This window comes from Haemaphysalis longicornis, unplaced genomic scaffold (assembly GCF_048455015.1).
Source record: "Haemaphysalis longicornis isolate Haplotype H1 unplaced genomic scaffold, Haemaphysalis longicornis Haplotype H1 scaffold_2, whole genome shotgun sequence".
In the NCBI taxonomy this organism is placed as follows: Eukaryota; Metazoa; Arthropoda; class Arachnida; order Ixodida; family Ixodidae; genus Haemaphysalis; species Haemaphysalis longicornis.
Window position 1 is genome coordinate 119,090,868 of NW_027526295.1, and position 22,140 is coordinate 119,113,007.

Sequence of the window (22,140 nt, forward strand, 5' to 3'; positions counted from 1 at the left end):
GCGGATTGTTTGGTGGTCATGCTCACCCTCTGTCACTTACTTTTTCTTACTGGTAGCCATAGTATGGAGAAGTTTAACATACAAAGACGCACAAAACGAAAATCTGCCAACAATCAGTTCACGAAAGTAGGAGTGCGCGATGGACATGGAGACGTCAGTGGTTGTGCGAGTGCGTCGAAACTCGGTAATGTGGAGTCAAGTTCATCGCCGCGAGGTAACAGGATCATCGACGTTGGTATTTTGTCATCTGTGTTTTCATCCATGGCTTGCCCCGAGTGCCTCACTTCATCTCTGAAACTGGAGGAGCGCCTCTACAGACTGGCGCCTTGCACATTTGCTGTTGTGTGCACTGCTTGTGGCTTTGAACATAAGTTTTATACTTCGAAGAAATCGGGCAGCATGACGGAAAATAATGTTCGGCTCGTGTACGCAATGCGACAGATTGGGAAGGAACACACGGGAGCAAAAACATTTTGCAAAGTTATGAATGCCTCCACCCGTGCGGCATGACAAACTGTCATTGAAGCTCGCTGCAGCTTCACAGCTCGTACCTTCGAAGTCAATGCTGCTGCAGAAGTGTCCCATGCAGTGAACAGTGGTGAGTGTGGTGTGTCAGCTGACGGTACATGGCAAAAATGTGGGCACTCGTCGTTGAATGGCTGTGTGTCGGTGATTTCCGTGGACACAGGAAAAGTGCTCGATGCAGAGGCATTATCGAGCAGCTGCAAGGCATGCACAAGCTGAAGAGCAAACTATGCCCCACAAGTGCTAAATTTGAAGAGTGGAAAACAAAACACACAAACTGTAATGCCAATGCTGGAAGCATGGAACCCGTCGGACTCTACCGCATATTCGAGAGATCCGAAGCTACACAAAGTTTAAAATATGTCGATTACTATGGAGACAGTGATTCAAATAGCCATGCAACCGTAGAGGACATTCACGGCAAGAACAGCGTGCGAAAGCTGGAATGCATTGGGCATGTGCAAAAGCGCGTAGGCTGTCTGTCGGCTGCGAAAGTTGAGACTGCGTATGCTGATCTCTGTTCAGACGACTTACTAAAGAAATGCTTGCATGGAAAAACGCAGAATGCCAATGAGTGTTTTAATGGTATGATTTGGCAAAGACATGTATGTGAGCCTTCAAAGCATCAAGTTTGCGTTGTATGACGCTTTGTGTCATTTTAACAATGGCAACAAAGGCACACTTGATATCCTGAACCAAGCTGGCATAGAACCTGGCCTCTACACTACAAAAGCGTGCCTTAAAAATGACAGGCAGCGCATCGCCAAGGCATCCCGTCAGAGCACTGATACTGCAAAGCAAACTAGAAAAAAAAAAGGTGAGGCGCTGCACGAGCAAAATCGGACACGTGCCAGATCCGAGATGGACCCAGCTACAAATGTGGAAGATTTTAGCTCTCCTGATCCTTTTACGTGAGTGCTGCACTCGTTTGAAATCTTTTTTGTTGATTATCTCAGAACCTATTTTTTGGCAATTTCGTGAAACACGAACATTCATAAGTTTTGTTCTGATAAAGATTTTTTAAAGAAATTTGGTACAAATCATTGGGTGTGCAATGAACCTCAAGAAATATTATCGTACCACAAGTTTGATACGGGCGCCTTTTACACTAAGGTGGAAACGAGCATTTTTTTTGTTATTTCATCACTATGCTTTCGGGATTCATCGAATCTCATTATTAATTTTAGTTCATTGTACAGATCAAAGCCTCCCCTATAGCACCACCAAAAATTGTGTTTTTCTACAGAGTTAAATTAGACTTATGAGTGTCTTGGCATGAGACCCACATTTATTACAATTTCCAAATAAAAAAAATATAAACAAAAAGAAGACATACTTTATAAGGCTCCTACGGGCCTAAAAAAGTGTGCTTTATGATGTAGACCAAAACTCTGCATTGTTCATTCATTTTTAAATGTTTTTTTTTTTCCAGCACCTGGCCTCATACCTTAACGGATTACACAGGGACTCATCACACATCGAAGTTGAAACACGGAACAGTCCCCACCACTGCAAAAAGATATACAGACTAAAAGCTGGAGAAACGAAAATAGAGGCCGTGCCCATTTTGTTCCAACCATGACAACTTCAGAGACTAAAGTACACGACATTAGTCTGCCACAGCATAAGCCCGCATCACTTTGCTGTGAAAGTGAAGCTACATGCAAATACGGAGATAAGACCACATGAGCCATACTTCAAGCAAAAAGGGCAGTTCACAACCTCCCCAACGGGGAGTGCGAGGCTGACAGAGGACCTGGTCAGCCAACTGACCCTTTCTTGTGGTTGGACAATCGAGCCCCACAGAGGTGGTCTGACAGCCATGCACAGAGCTGCGATGACCACTCACCCTCACGTAACATCAAGCCATGCTCTGTCCTGCCCTTGACCTGTCGTATCCCGAACAGGTGCTGACTCCAGGTACCACCAGAGTGCTGCGAAGGCCAGAGGTTAGCTCGTTAAAAAACATTGTCGCAACTTGACCCCCCGAGATGACATTATGTTTTCGTGGCTCTACTTCGGTGCACGAATATCAGTGGACAAAAAGATGCTCAAGCAGGGCCACTGGGGAGAGATTGAAAGCAGCAATGAAAGTCCAAATGCATTGTTACCTGGTTGTTTGCTCCAATTAGAGCACCACTCATCCCCCCTGTACAGTAGTGAAGTAGCTGCTGCTAATGCAGTGGACGTTTAGCGCTAGATATGAGCAAGCATTGCCGAAAACACTGCCACAAATAAACACTAAAACCTGGCTCACAAATTTGACCAGAATGAAATCGTATATCTAGAGGTGTCAGAACAAAACATCTAGGCAAGTCAGAACTAATATTTACCCTTTCCCACTGTTGTACCCTATTTATGGGTCTCACCTCCAAAATATGGCTTAACAGGGCGCCATGCTCGTCAACTCTGAAAATCTGACCAGGCACGACGTGGTCCCTCAAAACACCCTGACTGATGGTGCATGACCACGTTTAGAGAAGAGTGCAGTATGTGTCAACATATGGCATCCCGCCTTCACTCACAAGCACAAGTATGTACCGTCAATGGATAACCTAGGGAATAGTGAAGGCCGCCACAACAAAGCAGCTGTTGTCCTGGAAACTCTCGCGTACCTGGTCCCACTACTTTTCAGTTGAAGAATTACCAGCGTCCCCCTTTGTGGCTATTCCCAAAGCGCATTGCCATTGAACCACCAGGACCGCCAAAAAAGAATTGACAATTTTAAATATTTGTTCTCACACATTTAATTCCTGCCCCAGCCCTGACACCCAAAGCAGGCGTGTTGAACGTACTGCAGACACCTCTGTGCCTTTCGCTGAGCAATTTTTTTGTATCCGCACCGTGCCCTAACAAGTGTCAACCACCAGGCGAGCGGTGGCGGCCAATGTGCTGAGCAGTCTCCTCAATCACCCGTCAGTTAACCTGACGACGCACACATCTACTCAATTACATTTTCCCCACATGCCCACTGTTCTTCCTCTCCTCCAGACATCACGATGGCACCCATTTTAAAGACGATGGTCTTTCTTGGGCTACTTAAACACAGAAATTTTAGCCTGCCTGCCTGTCTGTCTGTGACTCGGTTCAGCCACCCGGCCAAAGTGAAACAGAAGCTGCGCAACAGTCTTTTATATCCAAACAGCCAAATGTAAACGTCCAAGTCCGGTTTATGTGTTCATACTTATCAACATTGTTGAACAAGAAGTTGGCTGAGCGGATGTACAGCCACAAAGCCGCCGAGCTGAGCCTGCAGCAGGGCTGCCTGCTGTGAGGCTCCAGGGATGGGGGGCGCCACACACTTGTCACAAAAACATTACGCAAATATAAGGCAGAAAATCAATACGCGAGTGATAATTGCAGTGTTCCTTTATTAAAAAATTCACAAACGCTGCTCTTTGCAATAGCAAATTAAATAGTACTACATCAACTGCAGAAAAAAGTCGCTTGCTGCTGCCCGTGCTACTATAGCTCCTGGCGGCATTTAAGAAATCAAATGGCAACAGCAACGAAAGGTTCCACTGGATAAATTCCACGTTTTGTTCGGAACGCCCGCGGAGTAGGGCAACGTGGTTATATAAACGTGGTAGTAAGGTGCCTCGATTCATGGGCGTCTCCGCCATAAGGCAACACTGGCATCGAGGCACCCGACTTGGGGCAGTGGAACACACTAAATTTAAACTGACTTGAGCAGACCTCTAGTGCGTTATCTTGGGAGGAACGAGACGGGAGAGGAACAGCATGAGAGGTGAGCGGGAAAGAGAAGGCAGGCATCTACTTGGCAGGGGCGCCAGTCGACTATCGCCTTTCGTCGACTTTTGCAACGAAAGGAGCAGATATGGAGCCATTTTCTTTAGGATACTGGCCCTTCACACACTCACGCCTGTTCGCAGTGTTTCGATCCACATTTGACCCCTGAGGCTGTACCTGCTGCATCCTAGCAACCACAAGAAGTGCAAGCTCCTTGATGATCTCTGGCACTACCACCCCTTCTCCAAAAACATTGATCATACACGGCTTGTTCAAATGCAGTTCAAACAGCAGAGTTTTTCTAATGCACTGATTTTACTTCGTGCACACAACACGACTTCAACCACAACTGAGCTGCAACGTGGCCCTGGCTACCCAGAGCTACTTCATCTGCAACGCCACTGACAATCATGGGGAAACTGGCCTCACTTGGCTTGACCTACACATTGCATGTGACATCGTTTTCATTTTGGACACAGGACATGCCTCAGGCATGCGCTTTGTCCAGCATGACTGCGATGTTGAGGAATGTGCATCTTTTTTTTACAGCGAAGCTGTTAGCCTCTTTTTCGGTCAGAAAATTTCATGTCGTAAACAAAAAACTCAGCAGGGTTTAGCAGTTCTCGCCCAAGACTCCGAGCACATGCGTGAGGCTAATCAGGCATGCAGCATTGGAGGTCAGTATTCATAAAAATAAAAAGCCACAAAGCAAGCACCGAAGCCACATGATGGATGATAAGGAGCCGGTGAACAATGGGAACCCCCCCCTGTATACTGGTAAAGATTAGGTTTGCAGCTGCTCTCAAAAGGGGAGGGGGATTGACTTCATTCGAGGGCTAGCGCATGCATCAGGCTAGGCAGGACCTAGCAGTTCTGGCCCAATACGCCGAGCGCATGCGCCAGGCCCTAGCATTTGCTGGCAGAAAAGCTGAATGCAAGTGACAAGCTCGCTGAGACAACGAGGAACATTTCATACCCTCCTCCATCAGCATGTGTAGTGGTTTACAGCAGGTGCGCTATACATCCACTTTCGCAGGGCGGGATGGCGTCAATTTTTTAAATCAGTGGTTCTCAAATGGGGGTCTGCGAGAACATTTGAGGGGTCCGCCAAGCCTCGCTCAAAGGCTACACCCCCTCCGGCCATATTTTTCTCGGTTTTGCTACCTAGCACTTTCTTGCAGTGCAAAAAGGTGGCTTCGCCACATTACGTGTACGCTTAGTTTCTCCGCGTAGCGCATATTTTAACATCTGCTTTTTGCACAGCACGCCAGCTATGAGAAGAAAAGAAACAGACACAGAAAAGGCAGACTTATAGATTCAAGAGCAAATTGTTCAGCATTATGACGCGCATTGTCATTAACGTTAAGCAGAAAAGGCGGGAATCGGATAAGTGTGTGGGCGACGTAAGCTGCAAGTACAAATTGTTTGACATTACGACACCGATCAACATATGCTCCATCGTGGGGTCCCCCGTCACTTTCGCAAGCCCCAGAGGGGTCCCCGGGCCAGTAATGGTTGAGAACCACTGGTCTAAATGCTTGGGTTCCTGCTGTCATACACAAAAGTGCACTTATATCGGGACATTCTTTTCTGCAAGTCCGCAAATAAGAACAAGACGAAAATCTGCACCACATTACCAAATGCTCCTCTGCACCTCCCAGCTTATTTCCCACTAACCTCAGTACTCTATTTCCCCATCCCCACCAATAGCAGTTCCCCTTTGTTCCTTTGAAAGCAGATAAATTCCTACTCTGACAGCTGCACTATGACACAGCTGGCGTCTGTGCGCACCACCAAGAACGTTTCTTTTAATGGGTGCGACTCATACCCAAAGCTGTTTGCTGCAACCACCTTACTGCCGTGGAAGCCCTCACTGAAACGTGTCACCCAATGTGGCACGAAATCGCATTTGTAACGTGCAAAGGATAGCCCACTGTATGCAATACACTTTAACCAAGGAAATTTTTTGAACTGGGATCATCGACAAATTTGATTTGTACCAGCAATGATTTGTATCAGCTGTGTTTGTATGACCGTGATTTTGCAGCACCTTGGAGGAGGAAAACACACTTCAAACATGACCTACGTGTGAATGGACATTCAAAGATTCACATTCAGTGCATTTAATTAGAGATTTCCGGAAAATTTTATTGGTGCACCACAGCCACAAAGTTTCAGTTTAAGAAGCTTAGCTTGTTAGAGTGATATGATAGCACTGCAGATATGAAAGCTCCGTGTACAGTCAGGGGTGATTACCAATTCCTTCTGAACTTTCACGGCACAGTGAGCGATTAAGTTAAACTGACCGCCATTTTACTCCCAAACGTCCACCCCCAAGTTCCTGCTGTGCGTGCGTTTTTTTCCTTACCTATGACACTGTGGATGAAGCACAACACTCACATACCTGTGTGTGGGCCATGCACGGCTTTTAGTGTTCGTCTACTTGGATGAGTGGGGCTGAGGTTGGCCGCTCTGTCGACGTCCCTAGACCACGGTGCTGGCCCAACCATGGCCGCTGGCTCCAAACCGCGCATCCCCTGCAAATAGCGAGCAAGGAAATGCCAGACGACCAACACAAAGGAGCAAAGTAAAATCTGCTCTCTTCAAAGGGGAGAGGCAACAGAGCAACAAAATGCACTGCAACACGTGCCACGTCACAAGCAACGGATCACACTCATGCTGGATACCTGCACAGTCTTTGTTACAGCTGTGGTGCAGTTAGGGTTGCCACCTTTCCCCGTAAAAAAAACACCGGCCCTTTGGGTGGTCGGGGGGGGGGCATGATATATAGGAGGTCGAATATGTGTTAACAAACAGATGCCACGTTTTTTTTGACATGCGATGTCATTTACTGTAGCGTTTTCCTGGAGAGAAATCAACATAACTTTTGTACTGATACTGACTGAGATTTTGTGAAAACGAAATCTGAACGCGATTTTCTGAAAATTCGTTCTGAAAGTGACGTATTTTCTCTGCTCGTGTGCTTTGCACAGCCTGTCGACACATTTATCATCATAGTTGCTGAACTAACGCTCATAAAATGCCCCCCCCCCCCCCCCCCCCTCCAAAACAATACCAGCATGATGGCCAAAAAACCGGCCAATGACGACCAGTTTTAAGTACGAACCGGCAATTGGCCCGCTGTCTTAAAAATCGGTCGGGCCAGTCAGAAACCTGGCAGGTGGCAACCCCAGGTGCAGTCACCACAAAGCTCAGCTGGCATTTTTTCATCAGGTTCACATGCATGCGTAATTCGCCTCATGATACAGGGGGTCACCAGACAAGTACCGTGTATTGCTTAAGAGAATTTGTTGTAGTGCCATTTGTCAACTGAAGCTGATGCACATACTCGATATTGAAGAGTCGACCACAACTGCCTGCCATATGGATGAAAATAAGACCCTCTGTGGAATGCATGAAAAGTGAGGCAAACAGTCACTCACTAGGACCGCATGTTTACTTTGGTCAACCAAATGCACTGCCACCACATGCACTCAAAACCAGAACATGTCAAAGCACAGGCATGCCTGCTAGGCCCCTCGACTTTTCGACCCATTGTTTCCATTGAGTCGAAATTCCTACAGGGGCTTTTCGGCAGCAGATACAAAACTGTGATTCGCATTCTTAGTGAAAGAACTTCGGCTATGTCAAACTATCGCTTTACCCACGCTGTCCTTCGGAAATTTGCCCGACATAACCAAGAATCAAAACAGCATCCTCATAGCTGACTAGACGCATTGACGTCAATGCTCTAGGCCCCAATTCGGCACACATCACGCCTAACAACATAGATAAAATCGTGCGCATTACGTTTAAATGTTTCTAGAACTGCAGCGAAAAGCTGTTGCACTAATTTCACGCTCATGCATGCCCCCCCACCACCACCCCCACCCAAATGCCGACAAGGTGTTGCAAGTGACATTGTCACAATTTCAAAATATGCTTTCGAGAAACGCAAACGCAGTCACAGCAGTCTCACACAACCAATCGTCTGCTAACAGTCACAAACATGGATCTTCGTACATATATTCTGAATCAAGCGATAAGCTACATGACGTATCAACCGCCCAAACGCACGCTGTCACCATATCAGTGGTTGCTCTAGTGATGAAAGTTGTTCATTCAATTTTTTCTATTCACGCTCCAGCCTTACAAACATCACGAAGCATGAATCCCGATGCATCAGAACAACATCCCCAGCGTTGTTATTTTGCGTTCAACGTAATGCCTAGGAAAGGTGGAGGAAGCACTTTTGAAAGGGCGGTAGCAGCACTCACGTTTCCACCGTTGTCCATCCTGTGCTGCGAGAACTTCCGGCACAAAAAAGATGCGTTGTTGCGTATCTCGAACTCTTTTGAGGTGCAATCTCGCCAGGTGACGCAAGTTATTGACGAAAACTTTCTTAACACGAAAAGTTAACTTTGCTCTGTTCGCCGGGCGCACGGCATTGCAGGGTTGTAGGCATGGCCGACGGGACAGCGCGTCCAAAAATAATTGGCTTAATTGGGTCACGTGATCACAACTGACGCCCCAAAAAGCCTTCTAATATGTATACTTCAAAACTTCTTTTCTACAAATCAAATAAAAAATTACCAGTATATAAGCTACACAATAAGTTCTGAACTTTCACCCACAACTTCTGCGAACGTGGCTTATTTCAGTACGTCCCCGCCATCGTCTGCTATTTTCATGGCTATTTTAGGCCGCGCGTTTGTTCTCAAGAAACGGGCGCCATTAATAATAATAATGCTCCTGTTAAACGTACCTTGTAACATAAAGCCTTAACTTCAACCTGGAAATTATTATTTCACGCAAAATTACAAAAATATACAGTTACTGCAACATTCTGAGGGCAAAAAGAAGGATATCTATTAATGCACATCTCACACGGCACGGTGACTGACGCGGCCATGCATGCTATGGTTGTACACTTCAAGCACGGTGTAAGATGACTACAAGTAAAGTGCCTAGACTACAGGTTTAGTGAACGGATATGGAGACTCTTTGGTCAGTCAATTTCCATATGTTGCAAAATTCACTTACGATAGGTTGTTGTTCATAACCGGTTGACATATATATCTCCCAACCGAAAATATCTCCTGTTGGTATCTCCCGCGCAGGTGACGCATATAGTCTGCGCGTACAAATGCCGGATGTATATCCCGCCGGTTCCGCGAAACCCATTATTTTAAGGCGACAGCCTCTATCTTCGTGGAACGCGCTGAGTGGTATACGAAAACATTTTTTTCCCCGTACGTACCACAGAACGCGTTCCATCAAAACAGAGGTTTCCATCGAGCATTAGTGTTGTGATTTATACAAAAAATTACGGGGAATGCTAACAATTTTCTGAGAATGCGAAGGCAATTGGATCTTCGGTACGTTAAATGCGGTCAAACTTTTCGTTGAACATATTTGCGACCGCGCCCGTCACCGCCGTGCACGTCCGGCCACTGGACAACGCCCTAGGAGTTCGCTCCGTGAAGCACTTCTTCGGCCGGCGCCTGACGTGGCCAAATCCAAAAGCCCGCGATGCCGGCTCCAAAACTACAGTTGAAGGATATATGCAGACAGCAAACACAAATTCACTCCTCCACACAAGAAATTGCCCAGACAGCAGCATTTTACTACGGAGACGCAAACACTACTCATACCCGACAAGGAGTGCATGTACGTGTACGATCGCCTCCACCCCGCACAGTGGCTTTAGCAAAAGAACAGAAAAAACTGTCGAAAACCCCGCGGAGCGAGAAAATGCCGAGCGTTCCTGCGAGCGCGTCCCTCGCGGCGACCACCGATCGTCCCCGGAACGCTTTTGCAAAAAAATTACGCCCACCTCCCCTCGCGGGAACCCTGGTGTGATGCGACGCTGAGGGGGGTTCAAGCGCAAGCAGAGAGCTACCATCGACCGAAAGCCCGCCGGAGAGCAGCACACCGGTCATATGCGCAGCGCGCCCGAAGGAGAGGAAACCGCGGAGAGAGTGCCGCGGCTATGACGCAACACAATCCAACATAATCCACTTTAAGCCAATCCAATCCAAATCCAATCCAAGTCTAGCCAAGCCAATCGAATCCAATCCAATGCCCCTCGCGAGAGAGTTCGCTATCGGAGAGGATAGGGGGAGAGTGGCTGCGGACAACAACGGACGCACGCAGGAAGGACAGGGCCGCCGACAAGAGATGCTCTGAGCGTCGCATCTAGAAAGTGGCGAAAACTGAAGGAGCGAGAAAATTCCGAACGTGCCCGTGAGCGCGTGCCTCGCGGCGACCGCCGATCGTCCCCGGAACGCGCAGTGGCTTTAGCAAAAAAAAAAATGGATGGCAGCTGAAAAAAAAAAGAAACATTGGGTGACCAATTGGTCCATTTTGCAACCCAATGGGTCCAGATGGAATCCCTATGGGTCCAAATGGAAACCCAGAGGGGCAAATTGGAAGCGCAATGGGTCCAATTGGACCTACTGGAGCTATCCGAATTGGGCCTATTGGCTCGAATAGGATGGCCAGCTGGCCCGATTGGGCCCATTGGCTCCAACATGATGACCAAATTGGGGATCCATTTTGGATAGTTGTTTGGATAGTATTTGAGCAGTATTCAATTACGACAACCATTTGCTAAAAGTTAATTCTCTCTCTCAACCTTCATTTGAAACCTTCAGAAATGTTTGAAACTTCAACCTTTACATATTTATATTTATGAAGCAATTAATTTCGGATATTACAATCAGCAATTAAAAATGAAGTTCTCAAAAAAACATGACAACAACCAAACACTAAGGAAAACTTTCTGACACGGGTAACAAAACGTTTCGAAATACAACCCCGATCCAATCTATGATGATGATGGTTGGGTTTTTCTGGCGCAAGGCCGACTAAGGGCAAAGAGCGCCAGAGGAAAGTTTATTTAATGAAGTGAAGTGGTTACAAAAAAAAATGTCAACCGAACATAGTAAAATCAGTTACAGATAATGGTGATGGCTGGTGTATAGGGCCAGATTTGATTATGCGTGATAGGAAATGAGGTTTGAAAACTTAACGTCTGACAAATACTCAAACACACGTTTAACAGAAACAATGGCTTCGTCACATAGAAACTGCGATGGATGTAGTGGGATATGTTGCCTGTAGAGTTCTCTGAAGTGTTTGTGTCGTGTTGTGTGAAGTGCCTTGCATGTGAGTAGTATGTGCACTACGGATAGGGCCTCTCCGCACCAGCTGCACTGGGGTCTAGAAGATCCCGTCAGCAGATACGAGTGCGTTGCATGGGTGTGCCCTATCCGTAATCTGGCCAAGGCGACTTCAGAGTATCTATTGCGTGTTTCGGTGGTGTATGGTCCCAATTGAGGTTTTATTACGTGTAACTTGTCTGTTTGTTCACTCCAGTGTGTTTGCCATGTTTTGCGAAGTTGTTGTCTGATGTGTGGTTTCACGTCGGTGTAGGGTAATGTGGTTATGTCTACTGTATGTATTCGAGAGTGTAGCAACAGCAGCCATTCGGTCCGCTGCTTCGTTCCCGGCAATACCACAGTGGCCAGGGACCCAGCAAAGAACCAGTTCAAATTTGCGTACATACACAGACATAATACCCTTGACAATCAGATTGACAACGTGGTTTTTCGAAGGCACTGTTGACGACAGTGCCCGCACAACACTGAGGGAATCTGTATAGATAATGGATTGTGGGATGTGGTTTTGAAGTATATGATTGACAACAAGAAGTACACCGTAAGCCTCTGCCGTAAAGATACTAGTATGACTATTCAGAGTTCGAGTGACACCAAGGCCGGGCTCATGCGCCGCGCAGGACACAGAGGTGGCAGATCTAGAAGCGTCCGTATAAAATTCAGAGCACTCATACTTCTGCTGCAAATACAAGAAATGCTGCAGAATTGCACATGTGGGAGCTCGCTTTTCATCTAGATGTGTAAAAGATGTGTCGCATGATACAGGGCGGAGATGCCATGGTGCTATAAAATCCGTTAGAGAACTTTGGATTGTATCTAAAAAGGAGACAGCAAGCTCTGACGCCTCCTCTCTAACTCTGTAAGAGAAGGGCGCAGAGATCCATGGTCGATTTAAAAGGAGTTCAGTCATGGACGTATCATGAAAAACTGATTTAAAAGGATGGTGAGGCATGGATGAAATTTTAAAAGCATACAGGAGATCTGTGTAAGCTCGCTGGCGTTGTAGGTTCCATTTGTTGCCCTCCACATAGAGGCTTTCGACCGGGCTAGTGCGGAAGGCGCCACACGCCAGGCGGAGCCCGAGATGGAACACTGGGTCCAGCATTTTGAGGGATGTTTTACTTGCTGACCCATAAACAACGCTACCATAGTCCAATCGTGAACCTATCAAGCTGGTAAAAACACGTAAGAGAAGTTGTTTGTCAGCACCAAAAGAGATGTGCGACAGAACCTTCAGGATATTCATTGTTTTTAAGCATTTATGTTTTAGTTGTTTTATGTGTGGGATGAATGTCAGCTTTTCGTCAAAGATAATACCCAAGAACTTGTGTTCCTTTTTTACAGGAATAGAGACACCGTGGAGTTGAATGTCTGGATCCGGCCGGATACCACGCCTCTTGGAAAACAAAATACAAGTGCACTTCCCGGGATTAAAATTAAAACCATTGCCATCTGCCCAGCCAGCTAGCTTGTTAACACCAAGTTGGACCTGGCGCTCACAGACAGACAAGTTACAGGATTTAAAGGAGAGTTGAATGTCGTCTACATAGACTGAACAGGAAATCGACGGTGGCAGCGCCTTCCTAAGGGAATTCATTTTCACAATAAAAAGGGTGCAACTTAAAACTCCACCTTGTGGCACTCCATTTTCCTGCACATGAACCCTAGAGAGTGCAGTTCCAACTCGCACACGAAAGGTTCTTTGAGACAAGTAGCTGGCAAGTGTGTTTATCATGTTACCTGACATGCCGAAGGACTTGAGGTCGCTTAGGATGCCATACCGCCACGCGGTATCGTACGCTTTTTCCAGATCAAAGAATACCGTCATACAATATTGTTTGTGGAGGAAAGCATCCTTTATATAGGACTCGAGCGCGACGAGTTGGTCGTTCGTGGACCGCCCCGCCCTGAAGCCTGCCTGGCAGCCCTCGAGAAGACCATTGTACTCAAGAAAGTACACGAGTCTCCTGTTTATCATCTTCTCGAGGAGCTTGCACAGGCAGCTTGTGAGGGCGATGGGCCGATAGCTAGCAGGAGAGGAAGGGTCCTTTCTTTCCTTCAGGAAAGCCACTACTATGGCCTCCCTCCAAAAGCGAGGAATGTGCCCCCCGAAAGCCATATGTTGTTGTATAGATGTAGGAGTGTTTCCAGAGTGTCTGGGTGTAGGTGTTGTATCATGGTGTATGTGATTTTGTCTGCACCTGGAGCTGAAGGCTTACATGTGCTCAGAGCAACCTTCAGCTCATGAATAGAAAAAGGAGAATTGTAAGAAGTGTGCGACTTGTTGTTATCACGGAGGGACTTCTTTTCTACAGATGTTTTGTGTTTCATGAAAGTGTTTGTGTATTGTGCTGAACTGGACACGTGTTCGAAGTGTTGTGCAAGTGTGTTAGCCTGGTCTTCCAGTGTGTCCCCTGTTGTACTAACCAGGGGCAGGCTGTGTGTCTGTTATCCTTTTAGTTTTCGTATTCGTGTCCAGACTTTGTGTGCGTCAGTGTATGAGTTGATGGAAGTGAGGAAGGTGCGCCAACTCTCCCTTTTTGCCTCACGACGCACTCGCTTCCCCAAAGCCTTTGCCCGTTTAAAAGAAATTAGGTTATCTGACGTGGGGTACCGGCGAAGGACACCCCACGCTTTGTTTTGGGCCTCTCGCGCCCGCCTGCAGTCCTCGTTCCACCAGGGCCTCCTTGGGTTGCGGGACGCACTGGAGGCCTGGGGCATGGACTTTTCGGCGGCGTCGACTATGTGCGCCGTGACGAGTTGGGCGGCTTCCTCCACGTGTAGGTGTTTTATGGTTGTGTGGTGTAGTTTAGATGTTTCTGTGAATGTACTCCAGTTTGCTTTTGATTCATTAAACCTGTTATGGGCAGATGGACTGCATGGGCCTTTACCTCTGTATGTTAGGGATGTGGGGAAGTGGTCACTACCATATGGGTCCGTGCCCACGCCCCACTCAAGACATGGAAAGAGAATTGCAGAACCAATAGCCAAGTCGAGATGTGAGTACGTATTATGTCCTAAGTTATGGTATGTAGGCTGTTTTTTGTTGAAAAGGCATGCTCCTGAAGATGTAAGAAATTTCTCTATCAGGCGACCTCGGGCATCCGATCTGGAGGAGCCCCAAAGAGAGTTGTGCGCATTAAGGTCGCCTGTTAGGATGTATGGTTCGGGCAGCTGGTCGACCAGCGCCTCGAAATCAGAGCTCGAAAGTGCATGATCAGGAGGAATGTAAATGGAGCACACCGTTACCAACCTATTAAATATTATTGTTCGAATTGTACAGCCTCGAGGACAGTGTTCAGAGTGACAGGGTGGCAGGCTAAGGATTTCCGGGCGACAATTGCCACACCTCCTGAAGAGTGTGCAGCCAACCCTGTCCTTTCTGAATACCATGTACCTATTTAAGAAATCTGTCTGTTTGGAATTGAGGTGAGTCTCTTGGAGACACATGAGACTTGGCTGATTGGCATGCAGGATATCATACACATCATCAAGATTTTTAAGGAGGCCTCTGCAGTTCCATTGAATGATGTTTTGTGTTCCCATTATTTCGGTTTAAGAATGAATGGAGTGTGTGTATGTGTTCATGTGTCGTCTTTCGGGGCTGTTACTCTGGGGTTAGGCTTTTTAGGCCTGTCTGTAGGCTTGGAAGTCGGTAGCCGCTCCTTGCGCTGCGTTGCAGGCAGGAACGGCCCGACATCCATCTCGTCGTCGGATGTCCGAGGGGTGCCCGACGGACCGGGCCCCCCAGACTTGGCCCCCCCTCGGGAGCCCTTCGCTTGAGCCGCCACCGCCGAGGGCGTCCGGGGCACCAGAGGTGGCACGGGCGGTGCGGTGACGGTGGGAGCCGGTGCGGGGCCCGTGGTGTCCATCACCTCGGTACCCTCCAACGGACTGGAGGACGGGGAGACAGAGGCGGGAGCGGCACCGGTCCCGACAGAAGTGGTTTGCACCACAACCGCTGCTGCCTCAGCAAGCGGCGTGGTGCCGGGTTGGGCTGCGTGAGGCAACCCAGCGAGGGGCGGGGGCGGGACCAGGTCAGACTCACTGAACTGGGTCCCTGTGGAAACCAGACGCCGCTCCGCCCCCCGGCGAGCCGCGTCTGCGTACCTCCCCAGAGGGAAAAAGGCGAACCTCTTTCGCGCCTCTGGGAAGGTGATGTTCTCCGTGACCTTTATGTTAATTATCTTTTTTTCCATTTGAAATTTTTCACACTTGCGGGAGTACGCTGCATGCGGCCCCCCGCAGTTTACACAAGTGAGAGTTTCGGATGGGCAGTTCTCGCTCGGATGATCGTGCGCTGCGCATTTTGCACACGTCGTTCGGCCACGGCAAGAGTTCGTACCGTGCCCGAACCTCTGGCACTTAAAACAGCGCCGCGGGTTCGGGATGTAGGGACGTATTGAGCCCCGGATAAAACCTGCATTTATGTGTTGTGGGAGAACTGCGCGGTCAAAGGTCAAGATAATGTGCTTGGTGGGAATCTCCCTGTCGTCTCTGCGGATAGTGATGCGTCTCACGGCAGTGACGCCCTGATCCTTCAAGCCGGCTAGGAGATCCGCATCCGTTTCGTTCAGGAGGTCTGTCTCGGATATCACACCCTGCGAGCTGTTGAGGCTCCGATGGGGTGTGACCCGGATGTCGAGATCAGCCAGTCTAGTCTGAGCAAGAAGCTTTGCAGACTGCTGCTTGTCATTTATTTCAATTAGGAGTTCACCAGACTTTTGTTTTTTGCACTTATACAATTTTCCTACTATGGCTTCAAGATACTTGGCAATCAAGAAGACTGACTGAGATGCAAGAGGGTGGGTTGGATTGATGGATTCCATGACAAGAAATCGAGAAAAATTATCTGGTTCAGGAAATGTCAAAGATGGCAATGAAGGAAAATATACTTCGGTGCGGCCCCTTTTCAGGGACCGATCACGTTTGGGGGGGGGGGGGGGGTTAGAGAATGCCATACATCATAGTATAGAAGCAGGGGACGGGGGTACTTTCTTCTCAAACCTTAGCCTGATAGCCTGAGAGGTCCCGGAGCTCCCTGCCTGGTAAACAGACAGGGAGCCCATCCGCCGGAGCTTGACCTGGGCTCCGACGGCCACCGTTTGAGACTTCTACCCTTCACCTTTAAACACATCACCACGGTAGGTTACAGTTTATGTTGGGGGCTCGGAATCCGCGGTGTCGCCAACACCGTCACCATAGGCTCCGTGCAGTCAAGTTTGCCGAGCGGGCGTAGCGCCATCTACCGCGCCTCCGCGCAACACTGGGTAGGCCGAGCCGCACCGTCCTGGCCGGCCGCCTGCTTTAGGCACTGTGCACGCGCCCTTGCAAAGGCGTCGTTTCAAGTGGTTAGGTGCGCTTAAGTGGCTCAGGTTTGCGGAATACGCTGCAACGGCGACAGGATGGAGTGTTATCGACCGAGAGGCTTTAAAAGAAACAAAGCACAGAAGGAGCGCTACTGCCTTCGCTGCCCTGAATCGTCCGAGTTGGGAAGGCTGGTCACAGCCTCACAGGCGGCCCAATTCCGTGAAATTTTTAGAAAATACAATGGTGATGACTAACAAGCAGATTACATGCTGCTGTCAAAGTAAAGTATATCGGTTTGCCAGCTGTTAATACTCGCGAGCTTACAATAAATTTCCCCTCTTTGCGAATACCGCGCGCATTGGCAGTATTTGCACGAAGGTTGGTTTTTCTGCTTTGTGCATGTGTCTTCCGCGGCGTTTATAATGAAAATTCATGCGGCACGTAACACTCAGCTTTGGTTTTAACGGGGCTCACAACAGTAACTTCAGAGAACAATAAAAAATAAACGGAGTTTATGATGATTCTAATATTTGGAGGCCCTGCTTACCCCGTAAAAAGGAAGAGGTAGTCTTGCAGCGAAACCCGTGTACATTGTGAATGTATTCACGGAAAAGGAGACGGAAGGCACAGAGGTTGTAGGCTTTCGCTCCTGAGGCGATAATTGAATTGGTGCACGGAGCAAGGATACGTGCTCGCTCCGTGTTCTCGTTGTGGGACGAACTGGCACCAGCGGAAACGAACTGTCAGGGGCGAGGAGCAAGACGCATTCTGGGAATGTTTGGCAATAATTCAAGCCGTGAAATTGAAAATCGTCGTCAGGTTCATTTCCCGGCCGCAGCGGCCGCTTTTCCGATAGAGGCGAAAAGCGAAAACGCCCGTGTTCGAGATTCTGGCCACGTGAAAGATGCCCAGGGGGTCAAAATTAATCCCGATCCCTCCACTACGGCGCGCCTCATCGCCTGTCTGGTGCCGGCGAGTTGAACCGCACAATCAATCGAAAATCTTTTGTCTCTCTCTCTCCGCCAGTTGGTGCGCAGTTCTCTATGCTTCCCACCCGCATGATCCACACTGGAGCCCGCGTATTTAAGGTAATTACACTTGCTTTGAACACAATGCTACTAGCACGTAGCGCAGCGTACACACCGCACTACACCCAAACAATCGATCCTGTGAGACGGGCACCATACTCGCGAAACCACGGCTGTCCGATTTCAAGTATGCGAACAAAACGGCTTCTTCCCAATGCTGTGAACAGCTAATTAATTTGTGCTTTCTAGTGGAAACACAAATTCACTGAAAAAACAATGTGGAAACGTGAAAACGTGCGCACAAAAGGCTCCACCTGCGTTCTGGCTATGCATGGCAAAGTCAATGTCGCTTGCCCTCCTCTTCCGTACGCGTAGTCAACAGTTCAGTCCTTCAGTCTATTCCTAGCCCGGTGCGGTGGAATTACTGTAGTATGTTTTTAATTAATATACAACTTAAAAATTGCGTATACTACATTTGATCCGGTGCCGCAAAGCAGGAGCGCAACCGAAACCCGAGCACGCTGGCGAGCGGTGGCCTACCCAGTGTTTTTCTTATTCCCCGATGGCGGCGCTGGGTGTCACGGCTCAGTGTCGCCCTCTGTTCACTGCACGGCGCCTATGAATACTCAAGGTGCCCCATGCGGGGCCCGATCCAATCTAATCGAACCAGATCCATAGACGTACAGTTGTCGATTGGTCACGCAGTCTTTTCTGACTGTACACTGCATTGGGAATGTAAGGTGGTCTGCAAGAGCGGTAGAAGAGGCGACGATGATTTCGTACACCCATAGCAGTGTGTTATCAAGATGCATCTTTACACTAAACGCCCCTAAGCCTCGAAACGAAGGAAGAGAGTCCCTGTTTATGTTAACCTAGCTGGTTCATTTTTCTTTGCCATTTTAACTCCAAGTAGTGTAAACGGTATTATTAAGGATTAATTTGTCTGCCTAAATATATTTCAGGGCTTTTCATGTTACGACTGGCGGGTTCACGACATCACCGCGCAGCGCAGTTAGCCATGCATGGGATGTTGTTGAAGAGGTCAGCTCACGTCAATTATCATTTCATTGTCTTGTTTGAATGCGCGAAATTGCGGTTTATTATAAACTTAACCTATTGTTCACTTTTGCCGCTCACTTTGTGAAGGTCCAGCTGCGGCGAGCGGAGCACGGCATGGACAATGGCCTGTGAGAAATTGCTTAAACGATGACCTGTCCGCATGCCGTGTATACAAACAGAGCAATAAATGTATTCATCTATTCCAAGAGCTCTTCTATTTGTGATACAGATAATCAGCGCACTGCAGCGGCAACTCAGATGGAGTGGCTGCGGCAATGGGATAGACCCAACTAAAAGTGCAACACGTCGGCGGCCAATCGGAAGTCCAATGGGGCCTCCAGTGGAATACCTATTGGCGTTCCAATGGGGTGCCCGAAGGGTCGCCCAGTTGGCCGTCCAATTGGAACGCCAATGGGTGCCTAATACATAATTGGCCGACCAATAGGTCGACCAATTGGCCGACCCATTGGAATTCCAATAGGCCGGCCAATGGTTTTTTTTTTCGGCTGTGAATTACGATACTCCCTAGTTCGATATTTGGGCGCAGCAGCAGTGCGCTGAGGCGCAGCACTCACCCATGGGTTCTCTCGGCGGCAGCGATGATGAGCCTCTGCGTCGGCGTAAAGTGCGTCTCAGGAAGGGACCGGGAACAACGTCTTAAGCGAACGCACATCATACACACGCGCACGCCCTCCTCACGTTTTCGTCAAGCGTCGCGCCGTCGAGCGCCTCGTGAAAGCACAGCATACTGCCCCCTCCCTTTGCGCGGTGCCTCCAACACCGCGCATGCGTCGTGCACGTATGTAGCGCCGGTGCGCCCCAGCTGTCGTCAAGCGCTACCGCGCATGTAATGCTTTGCATGAGAACGCCTAACAACCAATAGCAACACAGCTGGCGCAACACCTGCTCCACAGAACCTCAAAAGCGACTCCAACACCGCGCATGCGTCGTGCACGTATGTAGCGCCGGTGCGCCCCAGCTGTCGTCAAGCGCTACCGCGCATGTCCAACACCGCGCATGCGTCGTGCACGTATGTAGCGCCGGTGCGCCCCAGCTGTCGTCAAGCGCTACCGTGCATGTAATGCTTTGCATGAGAACGCCTAACAACCAATAGCAACACAGCTGGCGCAACACCTGCTCCACAGAACCTCAAAAGCGACTCCAACACCGCGCATGCGTCGTGCACGTATGTAGCGCCGGTGCGCCCCAGCTGTCGTCAAGCGCTACCGTGCATGTAATGCTTTGCATGAGAACGCCTAACAACCAATAGCAACACAGCTGGCGCAACACCTGCTCCACAGAACCTCAAAAGCGACTCCAACACCGCGCATGCGTCGTGCACGTATGTAGCGCCGGTGCGCCCCAGCTGTCGTCAAGCGCTACCGCGCATGTAATGCTTTGCATGAGAACGCCTAACAACCAACAGCAACACAGCTGGCGCAACACCTGCTCCACAGAACCTCAAAAGCGACTCCAACGCCGCGCATGCGTCGTGCACGTATGTAGCGCCGGTGCGCCCCAGCTGTCGTCAAGCGCTACCGTGCATGTAATGCTTTGCATGAGAACGCCTAACAACCAACAGCAACACAGCTGGCGCAACACCTGCTCCACAGAACCTCAAAAGCGACTCCAACACCGCGCATGCGTCGTGCACGTATGTAGCGCCGGTGCGCCCTAGCTGTCGTCAAGCGCTACCGCGCATGTAATGCTTTGCATGAGGAACACGAAGATATCGATGTACATCAAAATGACTACTACTACCGCAGTTCAAAGCGGTGACGGAACATGTTAATAAAAAATTGGGCCCATCTCCCCGCGAGGGGAACTCGAGTAAATGCGTCGCACAGGGGGTGGGTGTATTGCGTTAACGTTTAGTGTTTGGGGAGTTGGTGGTAGTGAATGCGTTGTATCAGCAGCTTCTTGACGTAGTTTGAATAAGTCAAGGATATAAGGCGCGTTCGTAGCCTCCCATTCTGTGTCGGCTTTGTGGCGCAGTGGGTAGAGCGCCATGTACATTGCGTTCCGCCCGTAGGGTCGAGGGATCGAAACCAGGCGCCGGATAGTATTTTTCTTTATATAGTGTAGGGCGAGGGGTGCGGACAACGACGGTGCGGACTACGACGGACGTCAACGCGGGTGACATTGTGAGTTACTGAAATGCTCTGCATTTAAAATTGAAAACTTGTACAACTGCGTGGTGATTTGCAGGGGCGTATTCTGCTCCTGGCTACTGTTGCGGGAGTCAGAGTTTCGATTCCTGCTGGTGCTAGGTTGATTTTTTTTTCGACTTCCTTTCACCAGTTCGACCTTTGGGGAGTACCGGAACTGACCAGCCGGGTGGCGGACAAACCGTTCGTCCGCTCACATTTAGTCCCTCAAGGGTGTAATGATTGAGGAAAAGTCAAGTAGTCCCCCAGAAGACGAACTTTTAGACCTTTTTGACTAAGCATGCATGGAGTCTTTTTAGGCCGACTATGCGGAAATAACGTTTTCGGGAGGTTGAAATTTTGAGTGCAGTTGGCCTTTGAGCCTACTCGGACTCACCATCCCACATGACGAATAAGGCTCCCATGCAGTACTACAACTTCAACGCGCCGTGACTCAGCTAACCAAATTAATCCACCGCATCAAGCACAAACGGGCAGCTGTGAAGGAACCAGACGTCATCCGACTTAAGCTTTGCTCATAAAGCACGTTATGTACGGCACACCTTACCTTTCTCTCAAGCCAGCGGAACGGCGAACATTCTGTGCTTGGGACATGACGCCATGATATCATTCACTGCAGGTGAACAGGATATGCCTTTTTATGGTGTGAATGATCTCATGACGCCATGTCACAAGCACAGACACGCACGCGCAGAATAGTAATAGAAGTAAAACGAGAACAAAGCAACAAACGTGAATAAACAATCGCCAGTCTTATTTCGGAAAGTGGCGTAACCTGGCACAGCAGACGACAGCTGATCTGAAACCAGATGATCGGTATCGATGGCAATGAACCGCAGGATTACAGTATTATGATTTGTACTAGCTGCTATGCAATTATTTGTGACCATCCTAAGCTATCGACAAAAGAGGTTTTCTGATCGTCTGCTATCTCATTCGGCTCCTTCCTACCGTGAATCGTTATCGCTAGCTCCGTTTTGTATATCCCAGGTGGCACCGCCGATCCGAGATCATCTTGCCCGTCCATAATGGCCGTCATTTCGCCATAGTCGAAAATCGATATTATGTATTTTCAGAATAAACAGGTATCTACTGTCGTTGTTCCCAGTGTCAAACGAA

The 22,140-nt window shown here is 48.8% G+C and overlaps 1 protein-coding gene across 2 annotated transcripts in view; it reads right to left on the reverse strand.

The window, feature by feature from the left end:
• Positions 1-8,742, reverse strand: part of LOC144169154 (rho GTPase-activating protein 5-like) — a 64,370-nt gene extending 55,628 nt beyond the window's left edge. For both annotated transcript variants that reach the window (XM_077698186.1, XM_077698185.1), the window contains exons 1-3: positions 8,553-8,742; positions 6,680-6,812; positions 2,375-2,459 (exon numbers count right to left, since the gene is read on the reverse strand). The gene's annotated coding sequence lies outside the window, so the exon portion shown is untranslated. The remainder of the gene's footprint in view (positions 1-2,374; positions 2,460-6,679; positions 6,813-8,552) is intronic.
• Between the last annotated feature and the right edge of the window lie 13,398 nt (positions 8,743-22,140).